Raw genomic sequence first — 8,177 nt, forward strand, 5'->3', positions numbered from 1 at the left:
TCAGATGATTGTGAGAAAAGCTTCACACAATTGAAAACTAGATTGTCTACAGCTCCTGTCTTGACTCTACCAGAGGGTTCAGATGGTTATGTGATCTATTGCGATGCATCCAGAGTTGGCCTTGGTTGTGTGTTGATGCGATAAGGTTATATCTTATGCCTCTAGAAAGCTTAAGGTGCATGAGAAGAACTATCCAACTCATGATCTCCAGCTTGCAGCAGGTGTGTTTGCACTCAAGATATGGATACTACTTGTATGGTGTTCATGTAGATTTGTTCACCGATCATAAGAGCCTTCAGTATGTGTTCACCCAGAAAGAGTTGAATCTTCGTCAGAGGAGATGGCTTGATTTCCTTAAGGATTATGATATGAGTGTGCATTATCATCTTGGAAAGGCAAATGTAGTGGCCGATTCTCTTAGTAGATTATCTATGGGTAGTGTAGCCCATGTTGAGGAAAAAAAAAGAGCTAGTGAAGAATGTTCACAGGCTTGCTCGCTTGGGACTTCGCCTTATGAGCATATCAGACAGCGGTGTAACAGTTCAGAATGGGGCAGAATCGTCTTTGGTAGTGGAGGTTAAGGAAAAGCAAGAGAGTGATCCGATCTTGCTTGAACTAAAGGGTGCAGTCAACAATCAGAGAGTGGAGGTTTTCTCCCAGGGGGGAGATGGTGTACTTCGCTACCAAGGTAGATTGTGTGTTCCTGATGTGGGAGAGTTGAGGCAGCATATTCTTGCAGAAGCCCATAACTCAAGGTATTCTATTCATCTAGGTGCCACTAATATGTATCGCGATCTGCGGGAAGTCTATTAGTGGAATGACATGAAGAGGGATAATAGCAGAATTTGTGATTAGGTGCCCCAATTGCCAGCAAGTCAAGGTAGAAAATCACAAACCAGGAGGTATGACTCAAGAGATCAATATTCCTACTTGGAAATGGAATGTGATCAATATGGGTTTCATCAAAGGGATACCTCGTACTCGCAGACAGCATGACTCAATTTGGGTGATAGTTGATAAAATGACTAAGTTTTCTCGCTTTTTTGCGGTCAAGACTACACATTCGGCAGAGAACTATGCTAAGCTTTACCTTACTGAAATTGTGAGGTTTCATGGGGTTCCTTTGTATATTCAGTATTCTGTTTCAGCATGTTATAAATTGGTCATTTGCATCTAGTTAGCTCAGAAATCAGCACATCACGTTCAGATTATTATACTTGTTTTTGTGGTTGTTTAGTTATGTTTTATTTAAGCTTTACTCTATCGTACATCCTCAGTACCTTTCAAGTACAGACGCATATGTGCGCTACATCTCCTCGTGATGTAGGTTCAGGTTCTCAGCATCCAGATCACGCATAGATCGATTTCCTGATCTCCAGTTCAGCAGATTCAGTGGTGAGTCCTCATTCTCCGAGGACAACAGGCATGAGTTTCATTTATGTCTGTAGTCATTTATTTTCAGTTTTTTCTAGATTTAGCTTGGGCTTGTCCCATTATTTCTAGTCTAGTTTAGAGGCTATTTTCAAGCAAAGTTGAGTATGGATTAGTACACACTTGTACACACCAAGGACATGCATGATTAATAATAGCTCTCTCCTAACTATATGAATTATGGAAAGCCAAGTCAGTTGGACTTGCCAAATCAGATTAGGAAAGTCATGCTATGAGAGTGACATGCATCATAAATCTTTTCATATTGCACCCAGCACATAACATATTTCATATAGCACATACATATATTAGTTATCATTCGTTTATATACCATGAGACATGGAATCATTGATTTAACATTTGGAGTTCCCAAATGAGGTCTCAACATATGGAACCTCAACTTGGGAGCCTTCTTTATTAAACACATAGTCTTCTTGTTTAATTCATACACGTCACATTATTAATTTCATTCATTCGTAGGCTGATACAAACACCAACTATACCTAGGATGAAGTTTAAGACTCTCATCGGGATCATGAAGTGCAATGACCAAGGATAACCTAATGTCGTTACCTGAATCTGGTTTCACATCCAGATTGTCTTGCACATATATCTTCTGTATCATTCATTTCATTATCTTTCATACTTTGAGGAACGTCAACTTTAAAAGTCATAGATCATGTAAGCATCATGAAATCTGGTGTATTCCCCACACCGAAAAGAGGTGGAGTCAGTGGCCAAGGTGAAATCAAAACATCCCTAGCTCGCTTAGGTGAAAAACCACTGGCTAGTTCCCTATGTTGGCAGCATAGTTCAAATACTAGGAGATTTATGGAGACTCATACCCACCTTGGTCTCATCTCATGAGAATTATGTGAACCTCCGCCCTTCCCGAAAGAAAGCATCACCACTAATAGCTAGCCTATCGTGCTCCACTTAAAGTTCCTATTTACATTCAACTCATACATCATCCAAGCTTGCTTCTAGCATGAGCCAGTCATAGCTCATTAGATGATTTATCATCTCTTCTTTACGTATTAAGTGTGATTTGTCCTTACACTTACATATAGAGTGTGATTGAGACTTGTCTCTTAATATTCAACAGTCTCTTAACTGAGTGCTTTTGGTGACATTATATTGGCGTAGGTACAGCTTGTCTCACTTGCACTAGCCTCATATTGTGGTGTCACCCTGTTCTTTCTTAACATTTTTTTTATTTCATCTTTACTCACCTTTCATTATTTGTTCATCGGATAACATATGCATGCTCATTTAATATTTACATGGAGGGACATTGATTTTAGGCGTAGACACAGCTTATCTCACTTGTACTAGCATATCATCATTAGAAACTCTTTCTTTGCTTATTCATCGTTTAGCATAAATATACTCTCTTAGAAATTTCATTTAGTTACATTGATTTTTAGGCGTAGATGCAGCTTATTTCACTTGCACTAGCCTATAGTCATGTAGTCACTCTTTCTTTGCCTATAAACAATGAATTCGTTCTTAACACTTTCTTTTGGAGTATGCTTGAGATTTGACTCTACATCATTCTACACTACCATAGGTGAGTACATTTGGTAACATTTTCCTAGGCTTTGTTGAGACTTGCCTCACCGGCCTCTTATCATGTTGTCACTATTTTCATTACCTTTAGCATATTAGCTCTTCATAATTACTCACCCCATTACGTGAATGTTAATTTTGTCATATGCCAATGCACATGGCCTTTTAGTGTGTTTCACTCTTACTTAACCCCCTTGGAGTCACATCAATTCATCGCATACATCTTACATTCACTTACTTTTACACGTATGCTGGACTTATGAATCCATACATACAAGCAATGATTCTTCATTCATCATTCGTCTATGTGAGTCATAGTTACCCAAGATTATGTGGTACAAGATTTATTCATCTTGTAAGTATGCCAAGGTCTCGAGTTCGATTCCTATGGGCAACATTCATTAAATATTTATTCACGTAAGACTTATGTATCAATACGAAATCGGGCAAGGGGACCCGGTTTCAAATTTCTTGAGTAACACTTAGTCTCATATTAAATTTTTGATTTAAATTTTTTAGCTTGGAGACTTGAGGTCGAATCCCAACACCTACATTTCTTTTTCCTTTTTTTTTCTTTCCTCTCTTTTTCGATGGAGACCAAGAGGATGTGTGATCGATCCCCCACAACCTCATTTTATTATTCTTTAATTTTTCTCCTAAATTCCTCACCTATACGAGAGTTTGTGGGTTCGATTCCCACACCCCTTATTTTATTTTTCGTTCATTTTTCTACTATCTTCCTCACCTATACAAAAGGTTGTGGGTTTGATCCCCACACACCTCATTTTTTAAAATTCTTTTCCGCTTTCATTCCTTCACTTGAGCCTAACCACATTTCGAATCCCCCTTACCTCATTTTTATTATTGAATTTTAATAGCTCTCATATGGTGAGGTCTTGGGTTCAATCCCTAATGACCACACATCTTAAAAATTTTTAAAAAAATTTCAGCATCTTTGATGGACAGAGAATGAGGGTGTGGTGATAGACATTATGTTAAGGGACGTATGAGATCATTATCAATCAAAGTTAGCTACTGTTTTACAAGGCTCACGGCGTGATAGCTGCTAGTTTTAGTTTATCATGACTTGAATTGTAGATAAAACCAAAAAGAGGAGGTTGAATTGTGATAGTATATCAGTCTGAGGATAATGTATATTAGGCTATTTTATTCTATATCCCTTTTGCATGAAATCTTACACCTGCAATTAATATCAATGAATTGAATCTCATAAGTTCTATTCCTAGAAAAGGAAACACAGTGCAGCGTAATATCTCCAAATATCTAACAATATTTCCCTCTCTCCGTAGTGCATAGAACTACTTCATTATCTATTCACTATTTTATAATTGTGTAATTATCCCCCGTGTGCTGGTATAGAAATGGTAATTGCAAAAGCAAGTCTATGAATCCTCCTTTTTGTTATTTGAAGTCAATTGTGTCATTAATCCCTTAAAGAAATATGTTGATGTTACATACCTCCTTATGTCATTGTTATTTTCTTGAAATATGATTTTCATGTCTTCTATTACTGGTCCGTACTTCCATATCTCCAAAATGATTATGACCACCAAAATAACATCTCAATAGAGTTATGAAATGATAAGCAACAATCTGAAAGATTAAAGAACCTAAGTCAAGAAATCTATATAATTACGGGTGGCAGCCCATGGGCGAAAGCCTAACATGGGTCGATCCCAACTGGTACATAAGGGTGGCAGCTTAGGGGCGAAAGCCTAGAATGGGCCGATCCCTATTGGTATATAAGGGTTGCATCTCATGGGCGAAATCCTAGCATGGGCCAATCTCGATTTGTATGGAAGGGTGGAAGCTTAGGGGCGAAAGCCGAGCATGGGCCGATCCCGATTGGTATGGAAGGGTGGCAGCTCAGGGGCGAAAGTCTAGCATGGGCCGATCCCAATTTGTAGAATTATGTGGACAGCATCCCAGGGGCGACCTACTCTAGTCTTCTATCTTTTAGAGGCTTTGTAGACGTATGTACATGGTTCAGTTGTGACTTAAGGGGTTGTGGCCTCAACGGCCAAGTCTTGTATATAACTTTTGGACCTACTTATGTTGTTTTGTATCTCTGTATCCTAGGTGAAATTCGCACAATTGTTATAGTTATATGCACAGTAAGAATAAGTTGCAGGTTGGTTCCCTTGAGCCTTTAGGGCATCGGATGTCTGTCTGTCTTAATGGGTTTTGAGGCGTGACAAGAAGTGGTATCAGAGCAGGTCATCCTAGGGAGTCTACAAAGTTGTGTCTGTGTAGAGTCTTGCTTATGGATGTGCTGTACACCACATTTATAAACAGGAGGCTACGGGACATGTAGGAGTTTTCTCATTTCTTTCATTTCTTAGATCGTGCGATAAAACTAGTGTTGTAGGTGAATCATATCTAATTTCTCAATTTTTTTATCATAGCAAAGATGCCGGTTACGAGAAGGAGTAAAAGTACTGGTAAACGAGTAGGTGTGGCTTCCCAAGAAGGGACCAACCAACCACCACCAAGTCAAGATGTTCAAAGTGGTGCTCAAGATGAGTCTCTATTGCAGACTTCCCCGACGCCTCAATCTCCTGGAGAACTAAGGAGGTAAAATGAACCTCAGGAACCCCCTATCAATGCTACCGAGCAAGATTTGACGAATGCAGTCCAATTATTGACTCGTATAGTCGTGGTCATGGCCAAAGGCAAGAAGGTTCAGTTGCAGGTGGTGTTGATAGATTAGCTGGAACACGAATACGTGATTTTCTAAACTTGGACCCTCCATCAATTACCGGGTCAGATCCTAATGAAGATCCGCAAGACTTTATTAATCAAATCAAACGCACTTTGGATATTATGCATGTAAGTGGTAAAGAAGCACTTGAGCTAGCTGCATACATATTAAAGGGTGTGGCTATATTGTGGTATGATGATTGGAAGCAATCTAGTGGAACAAATGCACCTTGACCTACCTGGAAAGAGTTCAAAAAGGCATTTCTTGATCATTATCTGCCATTAGAGATCCGAGAGGCACGTGTGGATCAATTCTTAAATATCCACCAAGGAAATATGAGTGTGAGAGACTATAGTCTCAAATTTAATTCCTTGTCCAGGTATGCTCCTAATGTAGTAGCTACTATGGAGGATAGAGTTCATTGATTTTTGGATAGATTAAATTCATATCTGGTTAGAGACTGTACAATTGCTTCGTTGAATAAAGATATGGATATAGCAAGGATGTAGGCTTTTGCGTAATAGTTGTAGGATCAAAAAGGACGCAAGAGTCAGAAGTAGGGCATTCTAAGAGGGCCAGATCCATGGGCAGATTACACCATCCCTAGCTGAGTTTAGGCCTTGGTTCTCTAACAGATCACCTAGGTCATCATCTTTCTACTCTATAGCTAGTGTTCCACCACGGTTCCAAGAGTTTAGGGGCAATCAGTTTGGGCAAAAAAGTGAAAGCCAAGGCTTACAAATAGCGAGTCATCAACAGTAAGGAAGTACGAGCCAATTAAGGCCTCCACGAAAGCCTCGTAGACAGTGTGGGAGGAATCATCTAGGTGCATGATGGTTTGGGACGAATGTTTGTTTTTGGTGTGGCACACCAGGGCATATGATGAGAAACTGCCCTCACAGGGGAGTTGCCCTCATAGGGGAGTGGGTGGCGTTGCACAACTAACTAGATTAGTTGTTGCATCGACCTCATCAACCCCTTCTTTAGGTAGGGGACAACATATGCCTACAAGTCGTGGTAGAGGAGCTACGGGAGAAACTAGTTCTAGTGGAGGTCGAATCGCACATATGCACTAGGGGATTGACAAAATTAAGAAACCTCGCCATATGTGGTTACAGGTAAATTATCCATCTTTTTACATATTGTATATGCATTAATTAATCCGGGGTCTACACTATCATATGTTACACCATTGATTGCTGGAAATTTCAAAAGAACACCAGAATTATTAGTGAAGCCATTTCAAGTATCTACACCGATTGGTGAGTCTATTATAGCTAGAAGGGTTTATCGTAATTGCATTGGAACTGTCTGTGGTCGCAATACATTGGCTGACCTTGTTGAGCTAGACATGGTAGATTTTGATTTTATAATAGCTTCTTGTTATGCCACAGTAGATTGCCGAACTAAAATAGTGCATTTTCGTTTCAAAAAGAGGTAGTCCTCGAATGGAAAGGTAATATTGGGGCGCCAAGAGGTAAATTTTTTTCTTATATTAAGGCAAAGAAGAAGATGTCCAAAGGATACATATGCCATCTGGTTAGAGTGAAAAACGTAGATGCGGAGCCACCAACCCTTTAATCCATTCCGGTGGTAAATGAGTTTCTAGATGTGTTTCCCGAAGATCTTCTAGGTTTGCCTCCAGAACAAGAAGTAGAGTTCAGTATTGATGTGCTTCCAGATACTCAACCTATCTCAATTCCTCCGTATAGAATGGCTCTGGCAGAATTAGGAGAGTTGAAGGAGTTAAAAGACTTATTAGAAAAAGGATTTATAAGGCCTAGTATGTCCCCATGGGGGGCACAAGTTTTATTTGTACGCAAAAATGATGGCTCGTTAAGAATTTGTATCGACTACCGGCAGTTGAATAAGCTAATAATTATGAACCAATATCCCATCCCTAGAATTGATGATTTGTTTGATCAATTACAAGGTGCTAGTTGTTTTTCAAAGATCGACCTGAGGTTAGGTTATCACCAAGTGAGGGTCAAGGACAAATATATACCCAAGACAGCTTTCCGAACATGGTATGGTCATTTTGAGTTCTTAGTCATGTCATTCAAGCTAACAAATGCACCAGCAGCTTTTATGGATTTGATAAATACGATGTTCAAGCCATTTTTAGATGTGTTCGTGATAGTGTTCATAGATGACATTTTTGTGTATTCAAGTTAGGAAGAGGATCATGCTAATCACTTGCGGAAGGTTTTACAAATTCTCCGTGATCGTAAATTGTATGCAATGTTCTCTAAATGTGAGTTCTGGTTGAAATCTTTGGCATTCCTAGGTAATATTGTATCCAAGATGAATAAGGGTTGATAACCAAAAAATAGAAGGCGTGAAAAACTGGCCAAGACCTACAACGCCTACGGATATCCATAGTTTTCTTGGATTGGCAGGTTATTACAGAAGGTTTGTTGAAAGATTCTCTTCCATGGCTGCACTATTAACAAAG

The sequence above is a fragment of the Solanum pennellii genome, chromosome 3, assembly GCF_001406875.1.
Source record: "Solanum pennellii chromosome 3, SPENNV200".
Classification (NCBI taxonomy): domain Eukaryota; kingdom Viridiplantae; phylum Streptophyta; class Magnoliopsida; order Solanales; family Solanaceae; genus Solanum; species Solanum pennellii.